This window comes from Panthera pardus, unplaced genomic scaffold (assembly GCF_024362965.1).
Source record: "Panthera pardus isolate Hobbes unplaced genomic scaffold, ASM2436296v1 HiC_scaffold_25, whole genome shotgun sequence".
In the NCBI taxonomy this organism is placed as follows: Eukaryota; Metazoa; Chordata; class Mammalia; order Carnivora; family Felidae; genus Panthera; species Panthera pardus.
Genome location: NW_026526821.1, coordinates 45,902,482 through 45,929,493, shown reverse-complemented (window position 1 = coordinate 45,929,493; position 27,012 = coordinate 45,902,482).

The window sequence follows — 27,012 nt, the reverse complement described above, 5'->3', positions numbered from 1 at the left end:
GGCAACCATTGTTTTTAAGCAGAACATTCGGGAATGAGAGTCTGAACTGGTGATGGCAGGAGAAAGAGGATTAATTTTAGGCAGACTGTTGAGTTAAATCAATAGGTCAGTGGTTCCCAAAGTATTTCCAGGCCAGCAGTATTAGCAACTCCCGGGAACTTGCTAGAAATACAAATCTAACTACTGACTCAGAAATCTTAGTGGTGGGGCCCAGAAATCTGTGTGTTACCAAGATTCCCAGGGGATTTTGATGCCCCTTTATGTTTGAATGTTTCTGTAATAGACCTTATTGATGAACTGGATTTGAGAGGTTGGGAGAGGAGTCATGGGTGCAGATTAAGGGTAGATATATAATCTCTAAACCACTTGTATTCCTATGGCACTCACCCCTCTCCCCAGCCCCTGGCAACCACCATTCTGTTTTCCATACCCATGAATTTGACTATTCCCCATACCTTAGATAAGAAGAATCATATAGTATTTGTCTTCTTGTGCCTAGTTTATTGCACTTAGCATAATATCCTCAAGATTCATCCATATTATGGCATGTGCCAGAATTTCCTTCCCTTGAACACCTACGTGGCTCAGTTGGTTAACCATATGGCTCTTAGTTTCACTTCAGGTCATCATCTCACAGTCTGTGGGTTTGAGCACCATGTTGGGCTCTGCACTGATAGCATGGAGCTTGCTTGGGATCTTCTCCCTCTCTCTCTCTGCTCCTCCCCTGTTCACACATGTGCACACACACACTCTCTCAAGGTAAATAAATAAACATTAAAAAAAAGAAGAATTTCCTTTCTTTGAAAGGCTGAATAATATTCCACTGTATGTATATTCCACATTTTGTTTATCCATTCATCTGACGGTAGATACTTGGATTATTTCCACCTTTTGGCTATCATGATTAAACATATTACGAATATGCATGTACCAATATCTCTTCAAGATTCTGCTTTCAGTTTCTTTGACTATATATCCAGAAGTGTAATTCCTGGATCATATGGTAATTTTATTTTTAAGGAAATGCTGTACTGTTTTCCATAGTGGTTGCACCATTTTATGTTGCCAATAATGCACAAGGGTTCCAGTTTCTCCACATCTCCACAGCCCACACTTGTTCTGTTCTTTCTTTTTTCTTTTTCTTTTCTTTTTGTTTCTTTTTTTTTTTTATAGAGGCCATCCTAATAGATATGAAGTGGCATCTCTGTCATTTTGATTTGCATTTCTCTAATGATTAGTGATGTTGGGTATTCATGTACTTGTTGGCCATTTATATATCTTCTCTGGAGAAATGTTTATTTTTTTGGCCTGATTTTTATTGGATTCTCTGGAGAGTTCTCATTTTTAACCTTCTTTAAGGATGGTGATTGGAGAGGTCTGGAAAGGAACACAGGTATCTGTAGGTTATAAAAGCACCACAAATGTTTCTGAAACAAGTCATATTTGAGAGCCACTGTGTTATGTGGCAAGAGCTTCACCTCTGCCAACTTTATTAAACATGCACATGTTCATATGAATGATTCAAGCAAAAGTTTAGAACTCTTATGTTGTCCAATTTCTCTCTGTCAAATAGAGTCACTGTGATTTTATGTTGGTTCAAGAATCATCTGGATCCTTCCTTTTTTTATCTTCAGACAACCTCAAGGAGGTTAATGCTAATCACCCATGGCTGAACAGAAAAAGGAAGAAGAGGAAACAAAAGTCTAATGAAGTAAGAGTTTGGGTTAGGAAGGAGGTTGAAGCTATTTGCCATGGTCCAGTGAAATTCCTGTTTTTGTTCCTCTTAGGATCATGCCCTATGAGCAAGCAAAGAACAGACTTCAAGGCTTCCAGAGAGGAAATACCACACCCGTACCCAAGACGTGACCAGGAAGAATCAGCCAGAGGTATGGTTCTCATAGGTGAGTTCAGCCACTGGATTTCACACAGGACCATGAGTGACAACAAGCCCAGAATCCAGAGGTATCCATCACGTAGAGGTATGTTGGTTGCAAGTGACAAAAATACACCTCAAACTGACTTGGGATAAAAGGACCTGCCAATGTCTTATGTAGTGGGGGAGGGCCTCAGGGACTCCTGTGACACATTCCTATTGGTCTCTCTTGTGCCTGTCTCTCTGAATGTCATACTGGAAGGAAACAGTGCTGAGAAGTTCTTGGTCTACCTGTCTTTCTTCAGTTCCAGTTTGAAATATTCCAGGGCAGGATTCCAATTGGTCTGAATGGTCACTTGCCAGCTGTGGCTGGTGTGGGGTGGCTAAGACTATCAGTCCATGACAACTCCATGCTTGGGAGCAGTTCCATGCTTGAGGAACAGTTTCTCCCAAAGAAGTGAATCTGCTTGCAGAAGGAAGGACAGATATAGAAAGAGAGGAGAGAGAGAGAGAGAGACAGAGAGAGAGACAAAGAGAGAGAGACAGAGAGAGACAGAGAGAAAGAGAGAAAGAGGGAGAGTTGTCAATTCTCTCACATCAGATATAGGTTGAGGAATCTTTAGTGTTGGCTAGTAATGTGCCAGGATTAGACATGTGCTGGCAGGAGAGCACGGACATCAGATCATCTTGTCCAAGCAAAGGATATCCTTGAAACTGACAGCTTCTAGGCCAGCTAAAAACTTCTCTTGGGCATAGGAGGGGCATAATCTTGGCCTGAAGGAGAAAGCAGCTAAGTTAGATTGGTTTTCCAGAAGCAATCTCTGAAACAAAGTTTAAGGGATTCATTAAGAAGTGATTCCAGGAAAGTTCACTACAAGAGTGGGGAAGAAGGGCCAAAAAGGCTGAGCAAAGACTTGGTATCTAGCAAAATTTCTTGGAGGATAACTTTGGCTCTGTCCTTCAGGAGCTGTGGAATTAGGGTCATATCCTGATGGGAAGAGACATGATGTAATCCCCCCAGATTTCAAGTTCTCCATATTCTCAAGCAAAGTGGGTTCTAGCAGCTCAAGGGCTGTCCTCCAACAGAGATGCAAGTACTGACTTTGGGGAGTGAATACACATGGCAAAGGGTTTGCATGACAATGACAAAGAATTTAGGGGATGGTGGGCACAACACTGATAGCATCTGCTACACCCATACACTCTCATTCAGTCTTCAAAATAATGAAAAGTGTCATGTCTCAAAATCTTTTTAAGTTCATTTATTTATTTTTTGAAAGAGAGGGAGAGAGTGAGCAAGGGAGGGGCAGAGAAAGAGGGAGAGAGAGATTCCCAAGCAGGCTCTGCACTGACAGTGGGGCTCAAACTCATGACTTGTGAGATCATGACCTGAGCCAAAATCAAGAGTCGGATGCCTAACCGACTGAGCCACCCAGGTGCCCCAGGAAGTGTCATTTCTAATACAGTGCCTGTATAGTTAAGGGCCAGCTTTGATAGATGATCTGGTGTAACGGGAATAATTGAAAACACCAAGAGAGTCATAAATGTGCCATGAAGACTCAGTGGCACCTATAACAGTGTATAGTTTTACTATAATTTTGATGGTTCACGAAAGAAAAAAAATTTTGATGGTTCAATAACAAAAGAGAATTTAAATCAGAACAGATCTCAGTCACATACTCAGCACATATAGCACTTGAGTCCAAGTTTAGCTAGTGACTCTATGGGTTGGTGGGTGGCTCTCCTGGGCTGGGCTGGTTTGGCTGACCCCTGCTGGGCTCTTGCATATGTTTGTGGCTGTCCAATAGAAGAATGCTAGAAGATGACCTCACTGACAATCAACAGGTTACTGAGTCTTTTCTTCATGTGTCTCTTACCTTCTGTTAGGATAACTTTGTTCACATCAAGTGCACCAAGAGGGGATGTGATAAATGCTTTCTAAGTTTCTGCTTGTGTCATGTTGATCGCGATGTTCATTGGCCAAAACAAATGAATCAAAGCAATGGACAACTTGATGTCTGGAGGGCACTACCAAGGGCGTGTGTGGGTGTAGAGAGAAAAGAATTTGTGGCCCTTTGCCAATCCTCAAATTTTGAGGATTTGAGGATTACATATTTGCTCAGTCATATTTTGTGGGTGTTTGTGCTCAGACTCAATTTCTCAGAAAACTTACCAACTTTTCAAAGAAATAGAAAAAAGGGAACTGACTCCATCCCTTTGTATAAAATTATTTATTTGAAGCCTTGAAATGTAAGTGCTATTTTAAAATTGTAAATCCATAAATGATTTGCCAGGACTTAGAGACCTAAATGCAGGTGAATATATATATTAAAAATAGATGTTAAAGAAAATGGCCTTGGACATTATCACCTCTCTAGATACATGAGTGTTTATACATTTCTAAAAAGGGTAATAGTGAGCTCAGACCGTAGAACACCTTCTTCACTACTCCTCTGTGCGCGTGTGTGCACGTGTGCATTTGGTCCGAATAAATCCCTAACTTCATTACCCTCCTTAATATAGGTGGTCATGACACATGTTCAAGAACACTTTTTTCCACATTTTCATTTGACTTTTAAATCTGTTATGGGATTAAGAGATTTGTGGATATTTACTTTTTATTTTAAAAATAAGGGTAACGTTTAGGGGTGCCTGGGTGGCTCAGTCGGTTAAGTGTCCGACTCTGGCTCAGATCATGATCTCACAGTCCATGAGTTCGAGCCCCGCGTCGGGCTCCATGCTGACAGCTTGGAGCCTGGTGCCTGCTTCGGATTCTGTGTCTCCTTCTCTCTCTGCTCCTTCCTCGCTCATGCTCTGTCTCTCTCTGTCTCTCAAAAATGAATAAAAGTCAAAAAAATAAAAATAAGGGTAACAACCTGATAAGTACCCTTTTCTCACCTGGAACTAGGTCCCCCTGTTCTCCACTCAGGAGGGTACATTGCAAGGCATTTCCTTTTTTCTTTACCTTGGGGATGTCGTGTAAAGAGTTCACATTTTCTGTACGTTGCTCATCACTTGTGGCCACACAGTGTGTGTCTTCTTCCACGAATGAACCAGAGTCTGTACAACAAAATCATCTGGAGGCAAGGTCACTCAGCATTTGGAATATTGCTTTGCTCACTTGGATACACCTATATTTACCTTGTGGTTACTCTTGAAAAAGTTTTGACCAAAAAAAGTCAACACATTTCAACAAATGTGTGTCCAGCAGCATTCAAAAGGAAAGTAGCCTAAGAAAGCTTTTTATGATGCCAAATGCAGACTGAGTAATAACAAGCTTTTTCCTTTCTCCTCTATTCAGCAAAAATATTTTTTAAGTCTCTTCTTGAAGCAGAGCAGTGTTCCAGTAACTTCCTCACCCTGGGAGGAATGGTTTCTGCTCATTTGCCCTTGTCTAAAACTGGAACATATGTTTTTTTTTTTCATGGATTGAAATAACAAATATTGGTTTTTTTCCCAATATATGAAATTTATTGTCAAATTGGTTTCCATACAACACCCAGTGCTCATCCCAAAAGGTGCCCTCCTCAATACCCATCACCCACCCTCCCATCCCTCCCACCCCCCATCAACCCTCAGTTTGTTCTCAGTTTTTAAGAGTCTTTTATGCTTTGGCTCTCTCCCACTCTAACCTCTTTCTTTTTTTTCCTTCCCCTCCTCCATGGGTTTCTGTTAAGTTTCTCAGGAACCACATGAGTGAAAACATATGATATCTGTCTTTCTCTGTATGGCTTATTTCACTTAGCATCACACTCTCCAGTTCCATCCACGTTGCTACAAAGGGCCATATTTCGTTCTTTCTCATTGCCATGTAGTACTCCATTGTGTATATAAACCACAATTTCTTTATCCATTCATCAGTTGATGGACATTTAGGCTCCTTCCATAATTTGGTTATTGTTGAGAGTGCTGCTATAAACATTGGGGTACAAGTGCCCCTATGCATCAGTACTCCTGTATCCCTTGGGTAAATTCCTAGCAGTGCTATTGCTGGGTCATAGGGTAGGTCTATTTTTAATTTTCTGAGGAACCTCCACACTGCTTTCCAGAGCGGCTGCACCAATTTGCATTCCCACCAACAGTGCAAGAGGGTTCCCGTTTCTCCACATCCTCTCCAGCATCTATAGTCTCCTGATTTGTTCATTTTGGCCACTCTGACTGGTGTGAGGTGATATCTGAGTGTGGTTTTGATTTGTATTTCCCTGATAAGGAGCGACGTTGAGCATCTTTTCATGTGCCTGTTGGCCATCCGGATGTCTTCTTTAGAGAAGTGTCTATTCATGTTTTTTGCCCATTTCTTCACTGGATTATTTGTTTTTCGGGTGTGGAGTTTGGTGAGCTCTTTATAGATTTTGGATACCAGCCCTTTGTCCGATATGTCACTTGCAAATATCTTTTCCCATTCCGTTGGTTGCCTTTTAGTTTTGTTGGTTGTTTCCTTTGCTGTGCAGAAGCTTTTTATCTTCATAAGGTTCCAGTAATTCATTTTTGCTTTTAATTCCCTTGCCTTCGGGGATGTGTCGAGTAAGAGATTGCTACGGCTGAGGTCAGAGAGGTCTTTTCCTGCTTTCTCCTCTAGGGTTTTGATGGTTTCCTGTCTCACATTCAGGTCCTTTATCCATTTTGAGTTTATTTTTGTGAATGGTGTGAGAAAGTGGTCTAGTTTCAACCTTCTGCATGTTGCTGTCCAGTTCTTCCAACACCATTTGTTAAAGAGACTGTCTTTTTTCCTGCTTTGTCAAAGATGAGTTGGCCATATGTTTGTGGGTCTAGTTCTGGGGTTTCTATTCTATTCCATTGGTCTATGTGTCTGTTTTTGTGCCAGGAACATATGGTTTTTAAGTGAGACACCACCTCCCTTTCCTCCCACACACAACCTTCAGAATCTACCTTTTCCATTTTGTTTCTTTTTTTTTTCAATATATGAAGTTTATTGTCAAATTGGTTTCCATACAACACCCAGTGCTCATCCCAAAAGGTGCCCTCTTCAATACCCATCACCCACCCTCCCCTCCCTCCCACCCCCCATCAACCCTCAGTTTGTTCTCAGTTTTTAAGAGTCTCTTATGCTTTGGCTCTCTTCCACTCTAACCCCCCCCTTTTTTTTTCCTTCCCCTCCCCCATGGGTTTCTGTTAAGTTTCTCAGGATCCACATAAGAGTGAAACCATATGGTATCTGTCTTTCTCTGTATGGCTTATTTCACTTAGCATCACACTCTCCAGTTCCATCCATGTTGCTACAAAGGGCCATATTTCATTCTTTCTCATTGCCACGTAGTACTCCATTGAAGAAATGGGCAGAAAACATGAAGAGACACTTCTCTAAAGAAGACATCCGGATGGCCAACAGGCACATGAAAAGATGCTCAACGTCGCTCCTTATCAGGGAAATACAAATCAAAACCACACTTAGATATCACCTCACGCCAGTCAGAGTGGCCAAAATGAACAAATCAGGAGACTATAGATGCTGGAGAGGATGTGGAGAAACAGGAACCCTCCTGCACTGTTGGTGGGAATGCAAATTGGTGCAGCCACTCTGGAAAACAGTGTGGAGGTTCCTCAGAAAATTAGAAATAGACCTACCCTATGACCCAGCAATAGCACTGCTAGGAATTTACCCAAGGGATACAGGAGTACTGATGCATAGGGGCACTTGTACCCCAATGTTTATAGCAGCACTCTCAACAATAGCCAAATTATAGAAAGAGTCTAAATGTCCATCAACTGATGAATGGATAAAAAAAATTGTGGTTTATATCCATTTTGTTTCTTTGTTGAACCGAGTCACGTGCCAGCAACAGAGCCCATGTCCAGAAAGGGATGATACTCTGATGGTGTCCTCAGCCAGATTCGAATGTGAAGTCTGGGTCAGAAACCATTCTGGCTGCTCAGCCTCAGCGATTAGGATCCCAGGGTGGGGCAGACCCAGGCCACCTGCACCCAGTGACATAGCTACTCCATGGTAAACCAGTTTGGCTCTGCTTCCGGAACGATTCCACTTGGTTCTGGAAGGACAGCACCTGGCAAGTGCCCTGCCTACACTGAAGGATTCACTTGGGAAACAGGAAGAAGGCAGAAGCCATGACAAGTGGGGGGAACTTGGACTATATAGCCCTCAACCATCCTAGCAAAAATGCCCATGAGCTGAAGGTAGCAGCCTGTGACAGACAGCTCCTTATTTGTAAGTAGTTAATGTTTCTTAGCAAGCACTTCTGAAAGAAATTGGTATGTAATGACAGCACTCACTGGAAAACAGGCCGATTAGAAAATGCACTAACTTATCTGGTATTCATTTGAAAAGTAAATGGATGCACGGCAAGGTGAGAGTTCACTATCAATTCAAATATTTTCCCATAACAGGCTCTCGCACTCCTGCTTTAATTCAAGCAGAAACACAAGTATGAATAATCAAACTAGATGACGCTCATCAAGAACCTTTGTGCCTTGCACCATTTCAAATGGTCATTGAAGCTTAATGGCAAAAAATTTACATTCTTCCTTTAATTTGTATTCTATTCCTTCCTTCTGAGTGATGTGATTGTGGCTTGCTGCTGCCCGCTGTATTATTTTGATGCAAATGCTGTGTTGTGTGTGCCTGAGTCCAATTTCCTGGCTTTTGCTAGGAAGAGGAGTGACTTGGAAAATAGTTCAAAATCAGGGTTATTTAAAGAGTTTATAACTACTGCTCCTAATGAGTGAAACAATACAGTTGATGAGCCCACTGTTTGGAGACACGTCGGTGGCTCCAGGTTAACAGACGCCGGCAAAGGAAAATAAAATCAACAGGAAAATCACTGTTTACGTGTCTCCCTTTTCCCAGCCCGAATACTGACTTTATTGCCATCTACAAAAGAATTAAATCATTTGTAATTCAAGCAAAACTCCATTTTCTGCGCCACACACTCACTGGGGAAGAATGCTTTATTGAGATACAGTGGTTTGCCGGCCAAACGCTGCAAACATCGGGCCCCCAGGGCCATGCTGGATGTAATGTATGCACAAACTAATTTGTGATACTGTGACTAATTTCCATTTCTTGTGCTTAGAGTTGCCTGGCTAATTACGGGAATGTTTTCTTAACTTTAGTAATTACGCTCTGTGCTTTCGCCAGGCGACAGAGCAAATGAGTGAGGGCGGATTGCGCAGCACTTGGAGCCGGGTGCGTCCAGGCGAGAGGAGACCGAGCGCCCGCGCCGCAGGGCCAGCCCCCCTGATCAGAAGCCTCGCCAGCTTTGACCAGCGCCCACAGGCTGCATCGGAAGCATCTGGAGAAATATTTGATGGAACGCCCCATAATTAGATGGACTGGCTTAATTAGGAGAAGTTTTCGGGCAGAGGGAAGCTGGCGGGTCCGCGCTGGGATCTGAAGGTTTGCAGCCTCCTCCCGGGAGATCCGAGCACAAAGCTATGCCCACGCTGGGGCGTCTGTGCTTCCGAAGCGGCCCCGTGGGGTCTGCGAGTCCCGGGCGGGGGGACCTGCAGGCCTGCCCCTCTTCGGCAGCCTTGCCAAAGCAACAGGAGTCGTGCTCATTTGGCTGCTGCCCGCCCCACAAGATGTAACGAGGCAGACAGGAGGAAACCTCAGATGCAGGGACCCTGTGGAAGCTGGCTCTTGGAGGTAGTTTTGGAGACTGGAAGGAGGTGGGGATTGAGGACCACGGTATGTCTCTGATTTGGGGGCCAGCAACTAACACGTAATTCAAGGTCCCAAGCAAACACTTAGCTACTGAGGAACCACAATCTTAATTGTCCAATCCATCAGCCAGAGCTTTCAGGCAAACTTAGAAACACTGGCCCCGATCATATAGAGCTGGGCTGGCAAGGAGGGCAGAAGGATGAAGGTCGGGCTGGAGCTGTGGACACAGTGCACATTAGGGAGACATCTACCCATGATCAGGTGGGACCTTCTCATAATCAGAGACCACAGTGGCTACAAGGAGACAGGAAGCGCAACAGCCACCAATGCATCACAAACTCACCAGGTGTACTGTGCTCATGCTCTGGAGGCATCTCTCCTCCCACAATGGAAGTGGTAAGGGAGAAGCCGAAGGTGTATGTGAGCATGTGTGTGTGTGTGAGAGATAGAGCAGTGTGTGTGTGTGTGTGTGTGGTGTGTGTGTGTGTGTGTGTGTGAGTGTGTGTGTGTGTAAGTTGTTTTCAGCTCAGCGATTTTTGCTTTCTGGAATATCAAGGCTATTTATTTTTGACATATTATCAGGAAACGTGAAAAGATTCCAATAATCTGTTCCCACTTTACCAAATTAAAATGGTTCCCTCTGCTTTATAGAGATGAGGTGATTTGTACATCAGGCCATTCAAGACATAAAAAATGATCTGTCCCCTAAATATCTCATTAGATATCAACATTCGATGAAATGCACTTCAAGCCACTCATGATATCAATTTTAGACTAAGCCAGCCAGGTAACCTGCATCACAACAGACCATGCTGAGGACAATGCTGTTGAATTTTTAATGTACTATTGAAAAACATTAGCAGGCTTTATTTTGAAATTCTAAAAATGGATTTCCAATGCATTCTAAAGGACTTCTTCACATAATGATGAAACTTACATCAGAGCTACTGTCAAATCCGCCTTTTTAAAGGCGGCTTCCCAGTTAAAGAATGAACATTTCGGAGGACAGCACCTTCTGTTGAATAAAAAGAAAAAGAAATGAGTAGAGGAAATTTGAAAGAAGGCACCATGTCTCAGACATCAAATAGGACAGTTGTAGGGTAAATATTCCTGCCAGTATGGCTCCCCACTCAACCAGAAAGAAGAGGCCCAAGCAAATCCCAAATGTTGGGGAGAATTAGCCCAGGCTGTGCCTTGAATCCCGGTCAGCCATGACAGAATGAAGCGTTCCTTACTGGTGGTTGTGTTTCCCTTGAGAGCAGCCCTCACTGAAAAAAAAGTCCTCCTTTTATCCATTCAAGTGAGGCTGATGTGTTTGCTCATGTGATGTGGAAGAAAGGAAAGCAAGAAATGTAATTATTTTGACACATTCTTTTTAAAAAGGTTATTATTCCTACTTAATGCAAAGTGGTTTACACTGCCATTATGAAAGGGAGTCCACTGTCCTTGGTCTCTAAGCTGTGAGCTCTCTGAAGATTCACAATGGCCAGTTACTAATAGTTGATGACAAACTGCAGGGAGAGATCATTTCAGAGCTGCGAGAAACGTAGACCTTTCCCTGTTCTTTCCAGCTTTCTCTGGGCCCTATATTTTACTCCATTTTACAAGGAAACACTCACTTTTACCTCAAAAGAAGGAGAAAACATTTTGGGGTTATCTGCCCCTCATTCATCCCTGGTTTTCTCCCCAGATGACTTTTATTTATTCTGGAACTCCGTGGCACATGACTTCGATTGTGTAATTCCTCTGAAACAAGTTCTGGACCATTGTACCTTTGAATCATCATCACACTGCCCAGCCTTTTGGGAGAGCAGTTTTGGGTGCCTGTTAATTACTGGGTGAGCAGTTGCTGTTTTCAGGGAGAAGTGTGCCCATTTCTGTCCCTATCCCATTTTGTGTTGAAGATGGTTTGACGCTAAGGGGTGGACTTCAGAACCCCCAAATCCTGCTCCCTTTTGAACCACCCTGAAGCTGAGGAGGGGACCCCAAATTCCCCCACAAAATGTCATTTGTGAGTAGGAGATCAAAGGGCCTCCGAAAACTTGCAGGCCTTATCAAGCTCCTTGTGGAACCCAGGGGTAGAAAAGGATCAAAGTCAGAAATAGAGGCCATATCACTGATGAATAATTTACATGCACAGTAGGTGGGAGTGAGTTAGTACATGAAGGTCCTTTTGAAGAGGAAAGAAATTGCTGCCTTTCCAGCAAACACTGACTTTGAGAAAAGCCTATGAGAGAAACCCTTTCCATGGGAGGGTTCGGCTTTGCTCTGACCATGACCATGGTGCTCTAAGAGTCACATGTGTGCATAAGGGCAGGACTTGCAGGCTGCAGAGGGTTTTTCAACACATGTTTGTTCATCCACTGCCCAAGTGGGAAAAGGGTTCAGACTCTGTATCAGAGTTAATAACTCTAACTGGAAGATGGCGTTGAAGGATTTTCCACATGCTCTGGTTTTGCTTATCATGAAAACTACCTTCCTGTACTGTGTGCTCTCTCATCTCCAGGAGTTCTAATAAAGTTATGTGAAATTAAAGACAGGCTTAAAACTCCAAATCAAGAGAATCACACCAGATTTTCCTGTGGAGTAATAATTATATTTGGAACAAAGGTGCCTTTAGGTCTATGTGTGTCTGGATTAAATGAGGCTGCTGGTATTCTATACAAATGAAAATGTCTTCTTTCTTTTCGGGATGTAGGCATAAGAACTGGCTTTGAAAGCAGTCAGATCCATGCTTGTGAAAAGAAAAAAAAACACAGAAAGAAATAAAGATGCATTTAACTTTTTATTTAGGCCAAATATGTTGTTCTCCCAGTCTGTCTTAATTTTAAGTGCTGACATCACTTGGGCATTTTAAATTATAAGACGGATAATTACTTCCTTAAAATAATTCCATCATTCAGCTACAATAAAATAGATTTCTTTCAAAGACCCTTACTTAAATGTGCTCAATGCTACTTTCTGTATCATGCAGGTCAATTTAATTCAGTTCGGCTCTCTCTGCCCAGCTAAACAATTGCTTTTCAGTCTCTGGAGAGCGTGGTGAACACAGCCAAGAATACCCATCCAGAGATGGCCTTGGACACTTTTGCTCATAAAAACTTGACATCTGAAGTCCCACTCTTTATTAATCTCTTGTCAAAGAGATAGTCAAGATTTCTGAAAAAAGTCGATGTCATATAAATCATTATTAATGACTCGGTAATGAGTGAGATTACAAATGAAACATTTTAAGAATGATACCTGGGCACCCCATTTACAAGTAGCCCCTGTTCCGATGGTTGTACCTCTTCATCTGCAGCCTGCTTTTCTCTGTGGTTCCAGACCAGGTGAACTACCCTTGCAGCTGATAGTTAAGTAATACCGCATGAATGGTCTTTATCTCTGTGTCTGTCTATCCAGGCCTCTGCTCATGCCTTGATTTCTTGCTTCTCTTTTACCAACATGGCCTCGCCACTTGTTTTTCTTTTTCTTTTTTTTTAACGTTTATTTCTTTTTTGAGACAAAGAGAGACAGAGAATGAATGGGGGAGGATCAGAGAGAAGGAGACACAGAATCTAAAACAGGCTCCAGGCTCTGAGCTGTCAGCACAGAGCCCGATGCGGGGCTCAAACTCACGGACTATGAGATCATGACCTGAGCCGAAGTCGGCCGCTTAACCGACTGAGCCACCCAGGCGCCCCTCGCCACTTGTTTTTCTTAAAAGATGTCTTAGTTTTCAGTTCTCCAGAAGCAGACCCTTAGACAAGGTTTTGAGTACAAGTAGTTTATTCTAAGGGTAACTCCAGAAAGTACAGGTAGAGAAGAATAGAAGTGAGACATGTTTGCATTAATAAGCAGGTTGCAGGTGTGGGTGCACTTCCCTGCCTTCCTCTGGGAGGTGATGTGGAACACATCTCAGAGTGGTCCTACCCAAGGGGCATAGAAGCCAGAGTATGTGCGTACCAACTCCTGTTTGTTATTGGTTAAGGGGCCGAGTATACCCCTTTGGCCAGAGCAAGTACACCCTCTCTGAAGTTGCTGACTTGCATGGGAACAGTAAGTGGCAAAAGGAAATGGAAAGAACACTGTTTCAGCTATGCACAGCAGGCTGAAATCACTCAGACAGTGCCAGCATACTCTTTCAAAGGCCTGGCTTCGAGCCTGATTCTGGAGCTACAAGGCTGTGCATGACATTGTAAGTCATGCACCTCCTTCAGCCTGTGTTGTATGAAACTGACTAAAGATCTCCCCAGGGTGCTGCAAGCTCCAGGTGGAGTCCACTGTGGTCTCCCCCACTCTAATGTACTGCTCTACGGACTTCTTCCAGAGTCTCCCATCATGGCTATTACCCCACAATCAGTGTGGGGCAATGTCCTGGACCTCATGCCCATCTCCTGCTCTAGAATATAGTTGTTTGGATTAGGGTGGCCACGTGATCCTAGCAACCAATCAGAAAGCTAGTTAGAAACAGTTTGTAGTATGACTTGAAAAGATAAGTTGGGCTAATCTGAGTGCCTCTTTCGAGGATCTGAGCTAAGAGGCAGGGAAAATGTGCCCATACATGATGGGGAGAGCAGCTGGAAGGTCACAAGGTAGAAGTTTAGCTGTCAAGAGCAAGAATGAATCAAGGTCAGTGAGGTCAGGGATATTTGTCCCATTTACCCAGTGCTGCACATAGTAGGTTTTCAATAAACATTGGTTGAATAAATGAATAAATTAATTGTGCAGCCTGAAGTAATCAGAAGTAGCAATGGTGAGTCACCAAAGGAAACCAGTTGGAGACAGAACAGTCAGAAGTGGAACTCATTTATGGCAAGCTGTATAATAAAGATAAAAATGGTTAACTTGTCGTATGAATGGCTTTAGATTACAACCTCATGCAGTAGGTACTGGTATTATCCATTTTAACAGATGAGGAAGCAGAAGCATGGAGAGATTAAGTAACCTTCCCAGGATGACACAGCTAGTGCCAGGTGGAAAAAGGATTTGAACCAGGTCAGGTGCTCAGGAAAGCCTGCTGTTAGCACTGTTTCATCTCTGCTAAAAGCCCCGGGCCACCTTGCATCTAGAATGGGTCTCAAAGTCAATTACCATGAGGCCCAACACTATTTCCATGTTTGGCCTTAGATTTTTATTTGATGCATTCCCCTGCTGCTTCATGCTGATGCTTACAAACATTTTCCCTCCTCATCACTCTGATTGGAGACAGCCTCAGTCTTTGGCTTTGCAATCAAAGAGCAAAATTAAAACAGAAAAACAGATAGCACTGAACATGTGGTCCCTGAAACTGTGTTCTAGGTGTTTGCATGTGGTCTGACCTTGACCCTGTGGGCACCATCCCCAATGGTGTGGTCCTATTGCCAGAGGGCATTTGCAGAACACATTCTTCTAGTTGCCAGGAACCAAGCCATTCATTTACCTTAGGCATGCTGGTTATCTCCTGCTGCATAACACACCACTCCAAGTATTAGTGGCTCAAAACAATGACAACATTCATTTTGCTCATGAGTGTACAGTTTGAGCAGGCTTGGCAAGTGTAATGGTTGGAATAGTGTTTCCCCAAAGAAATTTATATTGAGGTCAGAATATGACTGTTTGGAAATAGGATCTTTACAGAGGTGATTAAGTGAAAACAAGGTCATTAAGGTGGACCCTTATTCAGAGTGGCCGGTGTCCTTATAAGAAGAGGAAATCTGGATGCAGGTGTGGGAAGGGAGACAATGTGACCTCTACTCAAGGAGAGAGGCCTGGTACAGACCTTTCCTTCCAGCCCTCAGAAAGAACCAATGTTGCCAACACCTTGATCTCTGACCTCCAGCCTCCAGAACTGTGAGAAGATAAATCTCTGTTGTTTAAACCACTCAGTCCATGGTACATTGTTATGGTCACGTTGGCATACTAACATAGCAGGGGTTGCTTATCCATGCTTTGCATGGTGTTAATAGGGTAGCTCTTCAAGCTGGGGGCTGGCTTCACCCAAAGGCTCTTCAGTGATATGTCTGATGGTTGATGCTGGCTTGTGGCTGGACCTCAGCTGGGGCTGTCGGCTGGAACACCACCATGTGGCCTCTCTGCATGCCTGGGCTTTCTCACAACCATGTGTCTGAGTTCTGAGGCTGGAACCAGCCAGGTGGAAACTGCCCCTTTTAAGGCCTTGCTCAGAGGTCACTTAGAGACATTTCTACTACATTTTATCCATTAGAAGTGTATCATAAAGGCCAGTTCACACTCCATAGAAGGGAAATTAAAATCCTTACCTTTTGATGGGATAAGAGTCAAAAAATTTGCAGACATATTTTTAAATCACCATATAAGGCAAGCCAATCAACATCCTTATTTGAACAAAGGCCTCGGAAGACCATAAGTCATACCAGCTTGGACTCCTATCATAATTTTTCCTACTTTATTCACATGAGTACAATTTGCAGAAATTACACACTCTCAATGTGGGCATAGGGGAGTTATTGTATGTATGTAGTCAGCAGAATCTAGTGAACTTGACATTGCCACATATTTAAAGCTAATACAAACTGAAATATAAAAACGTTAACATAGTCTATTTATTGTATAGTGGTTACCCTAAACTGCCCTGTTTGAACCAATGGACCACAGGACATTTCACCCGTCAGCAACTGAAGTACCCTGACTCTACCCCATGGGATCAGTTGTTTATTTCTGTCATCATAACTTGATAACTAAACCAAAGATTGAAGTAGATACGGTATTTTATAGCCAATATAGATAATGGCCAATAATATTTCACTATGGTTTTATGCATTGAAGAGAAGTTTATGAGTAGGAGACAACATGTCAAAGGCAGAGAAGTGGAATCTGGGTGTGCAAGGAAACAAAAGGGGATATGTGCAACTTGCCACTAGAATAGCTTCTGTGTCTGACCTCCCCAACAATAGGGAAACTTCTGGCTAGGGAAGGAAATAGGAACTTTCTTCTGTCTACCCAGGGGCATCAGCTACTTCTCCACATTTTTTACAATTTTTCTCACAACTGTAGTACAAGTCAGCCAATTGGATAGTGGGAGATTACTCCATGAAGGCTGTGGATATTTCCATCACCAACCTAAATTCTTCTTTTCTATGGCAGGAAGACTGAAAGCTGCTATTCCCCGAGAGATGGCTCCTACTTATTCTTCCATTATGGGCACCTGCTCATGTCTGCAAATCACTGGGACACCCCATCACTCTCAGGAAGCATAAATATTAATGAGTGTGTGGTCCAGGCATTGAGGGCCACATAACACTTATTATAACAGAGAGGAGAATGCAGCACGCCTGTGGAAAACATCATTAGTGAGACACGTGGTGTATGCATTAAGCAGTGTCCTCACCACAGAGATAGATGGCTGAGGAGGGTGAAGTTTAGAAGTGAGAGCATCATAGACATTCAACTGGAATCAGACTCATAATTCCCAGTTGCAAAAAGCTCTTTCACTTGGTTCAAGTCTGACCCCTCTGATGAAACTAGTAGTGGTGTGAAATGATGTGATCAACCTATAGTGGTGGGGAAATGGTGGTATCTTCCCTGTAACCCTAGGTTGAACTCCGTCTAAATTAGCAGAAGTGACACAGGATAGAGGGAATACAATGAAGTAGGAATCTGTAACTACATCACACCACAGAAGAAAACATCGCTGGCAAATGCCAAGAAATCTAGACTGAGATGAAGGAGTAAGCCGACAGCTGACACAAGCTGCCTCAAACTCTGATAAGGATATGTATTTCTTCAAAAGTATTTGTCAACATCAAGAAGAATATATCCAAGGATTCTTAGAGAGTTGAGATCCAGTTCCATGGGAAGCCTGGGGGAGAGGCAGGGGATGTTCTTATCTCTATGAGGAGATACCCACTGCTTATAATGAGGTCAGGGATAGAGGGGTAGCTATAAAAGGAATCTGTATGCTGGCAGTCTGTTTCTGTTGCCTGTGACCCAGGCTTTTACTCAAAATGGACAAACAAGCAAAACTCCCAGAGAGCAAGCTAGGGGAGTGGTGAGGAATGGATAGCCAATGGATTGCAGCCCAGGTGGCCTGTATTCTAAAGAGCCTCTGCAAGCAACACTGGTCCAGGAGCACAAGACCTGGGGAAAGATGCGCCCTGAGGGGAAGCAAATTAAAGGTCCAGGAAACAAATACCAGAAAATAAAGACGCAAGTAGAGATGGTGTGTAGGCTTGAGATCATTGCACAAAATGAAATGGAAAGTCAATTATAAATAATGATTACAAGGAAGATGATAGATACAAAAGATAAAGGACACTCCATAATTACTGTTTCTGAAGAAGAAAACAGGAAAATGGAGCAACATGCTCAAGGATGTAATAGAAGAAAACTTTACTAAAATAAGGAAACGTTGAAAGAAAAAATGTCCCAGAAAAAAAAATGATGTACTATGATCAACACTAAACCATATCCTGGGGAAACTGTTGAACTCCATGGTGAAAGAAAAAGTTACAAAGACACCCAGGTAGAAATATTTCAACATTTAATGCATGTCTTGAGAGTCTACTATGTGTCAGACCTGTACTAGGCTTTGAGGATTCTACTCAGTGGACAAGATAATCAAAATTCCTGCCCTCATAGACTTTTCCAGTGTAGGGTTGGGGTGGGAATGTTGGAAAACAGAAAATAAAGTAAACAAATAGGATATTTATTTATTTATTTATTTGTTAACATTTATTTTTGAGACAGAGAGAGACAGAGCATGAACGGGGGGAGGGGCAGAAAGAGAGGGAGACACAGAATCTGAAACAGGCTCCAGGCTCTGAGCCAGCAGCCCAGAGCCCGACGCGGGGCTCTAACTCACGGACCACGAGATCGTGACCTGAGTTAAAGTTGGACACTTAACCGATTGAGCCACCCAGGCGCCCCTACAAATAAGATATTTAATATAATTTTTTCTCCCCACATAGACCACCTATCCATATTTTGAACATTTGAGCTGTGTAAGTGTGTGGAGAGATGTCTAGGATAGTGTTTACCAAATGTTGAAAATTGTGATTTCTAGACAGAAAGGTTCTGCTTTTTTTTCTTTGTGCATTGTGGATCACTTGAAAATGAGCTTGTGCTTAAAAAGTCAAAAAGCATTATTCTAAAATGAACAAATAAAAGTATAGTGTTGGGCCCTTTGACCAGTGTCTCCTTTCCATCCCTGACCTGCTTTTCCTCCTCTGCTCCTCATGGAAGGTCCATAAGAGGTACCACTTGGTAGGTAATTTACATGTCTACAGATCATCTGACTGAACTAGAAGCTAGGAAATAAGACAGAGCACCTGGTACTGCCAAGGCTCCTGGGAATATGTTCTTTTGTCTGCTAACTTTTAACTTTTCAGGAATAAGACCTTTCAGGCCAAGCTCTCTGTGACAAAGATGGGGTCAGAATTTGGCAATTAGGAATCACAATCCACTGAGAACTCTGAGATCAGAAAATGAATACTGCCTACTTCATGCCAGCCAGCAAGAAGGGCTTGCAGAAGAGTTTTTCATATTTCCATAGGAACACCACTGGCCTGACTCTGCTAGGAAAATACTGTTTGGCTGTGGAAACTAGGTTTAAGGAGAAACTGGCTGATTTGTTGAGTGCCTACTATGTGACAGGTACATCATTTCATTTACTCCTTATCAGAACACTATGGAAGGGTATGCCATTTCCCAGGTGAAGTTTGGAGAGGGTAAATAAGTCACCCAAAGCCATACAACTACTGAGCAAAAGAGTCAAGAACTGAAACCAAGTATGACTGGGAAACCAGTATGAGACACAGATCTTGTCTTTCAGACAAGAAAGACTCCTGCCCACAGCGGTAAGAGTTTGCTGGGCATTCAAATCCTTCTGATTTTATGAGTCAAACCAATTTATGAGCTATAGGGAATGGGAAGAAGAAAGAATCTGGTTGGTGTTTCTAGTGCCCCTTACAAGTATCAGTCAACAGGTCTTGTGACACAGAAGCCAGTGACTAAGGTGCTCCCTCATGGCCTGAGTCAGTTTGCTAGGAACCAGAAGACCACGGACACAGGAAAACAACAGATTGGCCTTGTGTATTCCCATCTGTCTTCTTGCAGATGCTCCAATTCAAATGCTGAGTGGGATACCCAGGCAGTATTTGTAATAATAAAAACCGGAAACAAGCCCAATGTGCATCAGAGAGGGAATTGTTAAATAAATTACAGCCATACCTATGCAATCGTGAAAAAGAATAATATTAAGCCTTATGCACTGATGTAGAATGGTCTCCAGGACAGTTAGGCAAGTAAAAACACCATGATATAGACTGGTATATTTTTATGCTTTCATCTGTGTTCAAAAAGATATATTAGATTGTATGATAGGACAATCCTGCTTTTTGTAGCTCAAAAATGTTTCAACAATGGCAATATCATATGGTTTAATCTATTATATATGTGTAACAAACACAAACACACACACACATTCACTAGTAGAAGCATATAATATATTAGGGAACTAGTAATAGGGTATGTATCTTGGGCAGGTGCCTGGGGGCTAGAGGTCTGGGGTAAGGACAAGCAATTTACTGCCAGGAGCAAGTATTAATTTCATAAAATAAAAATAATGAAAAGGAAAAATATATTTGACACCTTTAATATGAAGTAATAGGTTTTCTAATTTATGACAGATTCTTGATCCAAGTATTAAAAAACTTGAGTCAGACTTTTCATTTCATAAAATTCTGATGTGAGAAATGGAGTATGTTTACTTTTTTATTTTGAGAACACTTTAAGCAAGAAAGATCCTTTAATCAAAACAAGCTCCACTTTGCTGGTGAGAACATGCCATGGATTGGAGATGGGAGCAGATGTTTAGAAAGCAGAAGCCACAGCCAATTTTGTACACAGTCTTCTTTCTCCTTTAGTTATTTCTTGCCCATAGTACAAAGCTCTTCCAAACCTCTGATTTTTTTTTCCAAGAGAAGATATGCAAGATGACCATCAGGAGAGGTAACACTAAACCATGATGGTCAAACAGAGCTCTACCTAGTTGGGTCAGAGAAAAAAATATGGTTTAGATTCAGAGACTGTGTTGGATCACAAAAATGGTGACTGCTGGAGTCAAATGGCCGTGACTCAATTATATCGATTATATAAATTCAGCTCTTGAAAATGCTTATCAGGGCAAGAGAATGGGGCTGGAAGACTCTAATGTAAACTAAGGTGATCTGAGACAAACAGCTATTTTCATATAGAATTCTAGCCCCAGAAAGGATAACATCTGTGGTCGATTAATCCCAGGAATGGTCCCAATTTGTTCATGCCTCCCCATTACATGACTTCTGGTAGTTTTTATCAGACTGACCATAGGCTTGGTCATGTAGCTTGTTCTGTCTGATGGAGCAGTAGCAACTGTGATTTAAGGAGAGGTAAGAAGAGCACTTGAGCACTGGCCCTCTCACTGCTCTTGAGGTGCTGCTGGGCTGCCATGTTGAATAAGCCTGCTGGAGTTTGAAAGAACACATCGAGTTGAGATGAACCATTCTAGCTGAGCTGTCTTACACCAGCAAGACCTTAGCAGACCTGGTAACCAACAGCAGCCACAACAGCATGCCCAGCCATCATCAACTGTGTCAGTCCAAATAGGCCACATCACCCAGCTAAGCCCAGATCAAACTGCTATTCCTTGGGATAGCAACTACATAAATGTTGAAATGGTGGTGATGGTTGCACAACAGTGTGAATGTACTTAGGGCTGCTGAGCTGTACACGTAAAAATGGTTGAAGTGGTAAAGTTTATGTTATGTATGTTTTACCACAATAAATAAAAAGAAAAAAAATTATATTCGTCTGCTACTAGTTTTAACTTTATTCTTCCTTCTGGCCTGAATCAAGTTTTTTTAAAAAAAGGACTCCTGTGGATCTCATCTCACCCATGGTTCCTTTGCCAAGGGTGCTAATGAGCAGTGAGAGGGGAAAAGGCCAGGAGCTGTGGGGGCGGGGGGAGAAATAAGAGATCGAGATAATCAGTTTCTGGTTAATGAGTCAACTAGCACCAGGGGTCTACCCTCCAGTGAGCACTTTTCTCTCCTGTGGCCTTTTGATCAGCTTGGATCATATCAGCTACAATGCACAGTGATACACATCCAAGGCTTACTTCTTCCATACACTCCAACTCTAATGAATGAATCTTGTTTTTGAAAACTAATTTGTACTCTGCCTACTTCTAAAAAAGAATTTGATGTGATGGAAAATCTGATGGAAAGATATGTTTATACCAGGATCTGGTTGTTACACAATGCCAGTGCCCTTGCCTTCTGTATTCCCTCAGCCTACCATGAAGGTCTCCTGTGGTTTTCTGTGACTCTTGAGGTGGGGCAGCCCAGAAGTTCTGGGGACTAAGTGTCCCCAGGAGTGACCTGCAATGGACAGGAGATGGTAAAGACCTAAGTTCCTTGACCCTTAGTGTGACAGCTAAATACGGTTCTACACAGTCACTTGGAAGTTCTCCGTTGCCTTCATTGATAACCCATTCATTACCACAGTTTCTGTTAGCTTCTCTCCCTTCCTTATCTAATGTCCTGCTCTTTCATGTCCTGCTTCCTGAGATCATAAGTAAGCCACTTGTACCCAATTCTCTATTTCAGCATCTACTTTTGGGAGGAGGAACCCCACTCCACCAGAATTACTACAACTGGTATTTGATATACTCTTAGCTACTTTTCTTAATCTTACTTCTAAAAGTAAGATTAAGAAAAGCATGAACCCTATTATTCAACAGAACCAAGTATGAACCATTAGTCTGTAAAATTTTCTGCCTTTTCAATTCACTACTTTGGCATTAGAAGGACTGCTCACTCTTTCAGATCACCATCTGGGAAACCTTATTCTGGGATCTACAATGAGTTACTCAGGGTCTGGGTCCATCTTGGGCTCTGGAGGAGTTTAATAAGGCTTATTAAGGAAGGAAGGATTAATAAAGTCTCTGAGAGAAGACCAGCTTCCCCAGTAAAGATCGTGTGAGAAGTCTTATGAGGGGGTACTCCCAAGTCATCCCAGAGAGGGCAAAACAGAGATGTTATATTTCTCTAGATTGTCACTGAAACCCAAAGGTACCAGTTAGGATATTTTGGGTGGTTTGAAAACACATCCAGCAGTTACGTGAAACTTCTCCCATCAAGAGGCGGGTCTATGTTGCATGATGCATAGAATGAGATGAAGGTGAGCCTGTGTGAACTCGGAGTCTAAGTTAGGAAAGGCCTCACTTCTCTAGGTTTCTCTTGGAATATTCCCTTATGGGACCTTGGGCTACCATGTAAGAGGTCTGACCTGACTACCCTGAAGCTATGAGGGTGGGGAGCAGCCTCTCTGTGTACATTTTGTTTTGTTCTCATGATGGCAAGACTACTGCTGCAAATCCAAGTAGAATATTCTCACACAAGTTCTAAAGGTGGGCAAGAAGGTGTATTTTGCCTTATTTTTCTTTCTTTTTATGGAAAATCTTTCCAAAACTTCCCTTTTAAGACTGCCCTTGTGTCCCATTGGCTGCAACCTAGCTACAAGGGAGGCTGGGAAACTGAATATCACATAATTTTTGTCTCTAATGTAGGAGGTAGGCTCTGCCACCATGGAAAAGAGGGTTGGGGATGATTGTTGAATAGACAACCTAAAGTGTTCACTAAAAATTAGCTTCCAGATAACTGAAGCTTTCTTGTCAGGTGGAAAAGTTTTATTTTATTTAGTAATTTTCATTATGAAAATGTTTCAAAAATATTTGTTTTACTTTTTTTTCTTTAACTACTTGGAAGCTTCTCTGTCCTCATTTGAGACACTGGTTCTAAATTGGAAGCTGCTGTTCATTCAACAGTGTGAGAAATATTCCTAGTCCCCTTGAAGCTGTTTTGTTGACATTGTCATCCATGGTGACTCCTGCATTTTTACTCTGGCTTAGTTCTGGACTCTCCTGTCAGTGTGGTGTCTAGATTTGTTTCGGTCCCAGTGTTTGGTATCACTCATAAGGGCACAAAACGTGCTTTGAATACAGGCTTCATGCATTCATTGACTATTGCTATGTAACAAATTACTCCCACACTTAGTGATTTAGAGCAGAAAACATTTACTATGTTATAGCTTTGGAAGGCCAGGAATTTGGGAGTGGCTTATCTGGGTGGTTCTGGCTCATCTCCCTATGAGATTGCAGTCAAGATGTCAGCAGAGGCTGCAGCCATCTGAAGGCTTTACAGGGGCTGGAGGATCTACTTCCAACAGCTTTCTCACTTGGCTGTTGGCTTGCAGCCTCAGTTCCTTGCCTTTCACGGGTTTGCCAGGGTTTCTCAGCAGTTGGCTTCCCCCAGAGCAAGTGGCCCAAGAGAGAGAAGCAAAAACCAATATGTCTTTTATAACCTAGCTTCGAAGTGTTGACATACCATCACTTCTGCCATATTCTTTTGGTCACACAGACCAACCAGGATCCACTTTGGGGGGAGGCCATGCAGAGGTATAAAGAACAGGAGGGGAGGGTCTTTGGGGGCCATTTTGGAGGCTGACTACCACATTTCATAAAAGACTAGCAGTCTGCCAGTTCCCTGTGCTGTTTTTTATTTTTGTTCTAATCTTTGGAACATTTGTTTTTCTCTCACTTCCAATTTCTTCCACTTTTAAATTCATTCATTCATTCATTTACATTGAAGTATAGTTGACACAATGTTACATTCATTTCAGGTGTACAGCAGAGTAATTGGACAAGTATATATGCTATGCTGTGCTCACTACAAGGGCAGACCACCTGTCACCATACAATGCTACTACAATACCATTGGCTGTATTCCCCATGCTGTGCCTTTCATCTCTGTGACTTATCCATTCCTTAACTGGAAGCCTGTACCTTCCACTCCCCTTCACCCCTTTTTCTCACTCTCCACCCCCTTTTCCTCTAGCAACCACTTCGTTTGCTTGTTTTATTTTATAGATCCCACCTTGTGCACTGTTGTTGGGAATGTAAATTGGTGCAGCCACTGTGGAAAACAGTATGGAGGTTTTTTTTTTAAAAAAAAAAAAAACAACTAGACATGCCATATGATCCAGTAATTCCACTACCGTGTATTGACCCAAAGAAAATAAAAAACACTAATTCAAAGAGATACATACATGCACCCTTATGTTTATTGCAGCATTATTTACAACAGCTAAGATATGAAAACAACTCAAGTGACTACTGATAGATGAATAGGTAAGGAAGATGTGAGATATATACATATATACATATAGTATTTGTATAGTATTTATATATAGTATATCAAAATACACAATGGAATATTACTCATATTACTCAACCACTTTCTTTCACTTTTTGATAACTTTTGTTTCCATTTCCTTATGTCACATGCTTCTTAAAGTATCCACCAGAAAAGATGTTGCTTAGTATTTTGCCTATATCCCCCTCAGGTACCTTTTTACCTTTTCTATTGTGGGCATTGCCTGGTTTGGGAGTGTTTTGAACCGTTGCCCCAGGTTGAGATAACACTTAAGCATAACTCCCTAGTCCCTGTGAAGCCAGGCTCCCGCTGTCATTTGCAGAACTTTACCTGAGACCACACCTTTTCTTGGCTTCCTTTCTTTTTCTCTCCAGCTTCTCCAAGCCCTTCTCAGTTTTCCCTGGGAGCACTTTCTTTAGAAAACACTTGCTTAAGAATTCCCTTCTCAGGATCTGTTTCTGGGGAGCCTGCCCTGAGAGCTGTTGCTATACAGTAGACAATGCCCTCATTTTATAAGCTGTGCGTGTGTTTGTAAACTCCTTCTATAAAGGAATAAGAGAATTTCCTTTTAAGTTTCTTCAAGATTTCAAAATCAATAACCCAACTCATTTAAAATAGACATACCTACATATGATAACACTGAAAAGTGTTCCCAAATAACTGTAAAATGTGCTGTGCATTTATTTTTTCTGCTAAATCACTCCTCGCTATCTCCTTTGCTCAAGCTCCCAGGATCCTGAGAGCCTAAAGAGAGTCAAAGAGCCCGAACCGTGTGCTAACGACACATTAGTAGGGTCATTAACTTTTGAAGGGCATATGCTAAACCTACTCTGCAGTAAGGAGCTATTAAGCTCACTTCAAACCTTTCTCTAGGAGCCCTCTTGGCAGCTCCCAAGTCTCTGGAATATGAAGGAGATCAAAATCTCTGCCTCCAAAAATAGGCATGCGTTTGGTTGATGATTTAGGATCCTTGATCATCTGGCACATGTTGATTATTAAAGTCTCAGTGTCTCATCTGAGGCACAAGGTAAAGCTCAGAAGACATTTTCATTAGCTTGTGAATGGAGTAAAAATGAGTTGTCTTCCCCTTTTGGACGCCTGCAATATTTAATGTTTGTATAATATTCATGAACTTTTTTAGGGAGTATAAACCATGCAGACACTTTGTTCAGAGGTTGCCAGCCTGACTTGCTGACTTGGCCATGCTGGTTGGTTAAGAGTGGCTTCTAGTCTGCAAAGCCTTTGAATCCTGCTCCTGTAGTCACCTCTGTTGGTGTTTTGGTTTATCTCTTAAACTTGTGCTTTGTCCCAGTGGCCATATTTTCTCCATATACTCTCTGGAACTCTCTTTGGTTTCCATTTACAAGCCCCAAGCTGGGATACATCTTTCAGACAGGAGGCGTGTTCACCTGGAGAACAGTAGAAGGACTGCTCACTCTTTCAGATCACCATCTGGGAAGCCCTATTCTGTGAACTGCAGTGAGTCACTCAGGGTCTGGGTCCATCTTGGGCTCTGGAGGAGTTTAATAAGGCTTATTAAGGATGGAAGGATTAATAAAGGCTCTGAGAGAAGACCAGCTTCCCCAATAAAGATCCACCTTTCATAGTAAGTACCAAATCCACTGTCTTCACTAGCGCCTGTTTCTTCTGTTTTGATTGTTTCAGTGATATTTGGAAATATATGCTCCCATGTAGGGCATCCTTTTGGTTTGTTTGTTTCACATTTTTATTCCCTAAGACATGTATACTTTTTCTCTGTGTCTTGTTCAAACCAAATCTCTTTGAATTTAGCAAACTGGTGTTTTGTTTTCTTTAGGGGTCTCTTAGACCAAGATTTTGGCTGGCTTCACAGACAGTTTGTTCACAAAATCAATAAACTTATTGCCCATTCAGTCAAACCAGAGCACTTTCTTTTCTATTTTTCATTTCATCCCTTGTCAAGCCAGACAAAATAATAAGACTGACCTAGGGTTGTCTAAAGACTCTGAAATGTTCTCAGTGGATTTTTTTTTTGTTGAGATTTAAATGAAAGCCTGGCTATCATTATAGGTGACTATTTTATATATAAAGAGGTCAGCTGTTGGCAGCACTAAAGAACAGATTTAAATAAACTGAGGGTACACAACTGTCTTTTGTAATGTAAGAATGCCCCTTCCTTTGTAGCCTTAGTCTGCACAAAGAGGTAGTAACTATATGTGCTCCAGCATCAGCCATGATGCACACACACACACACACACACGGATTCTAAGGAGGATTCCTTTCAGAAAAACACACCACCATTTACCTATTCAAATTCACAAACTTGCTAC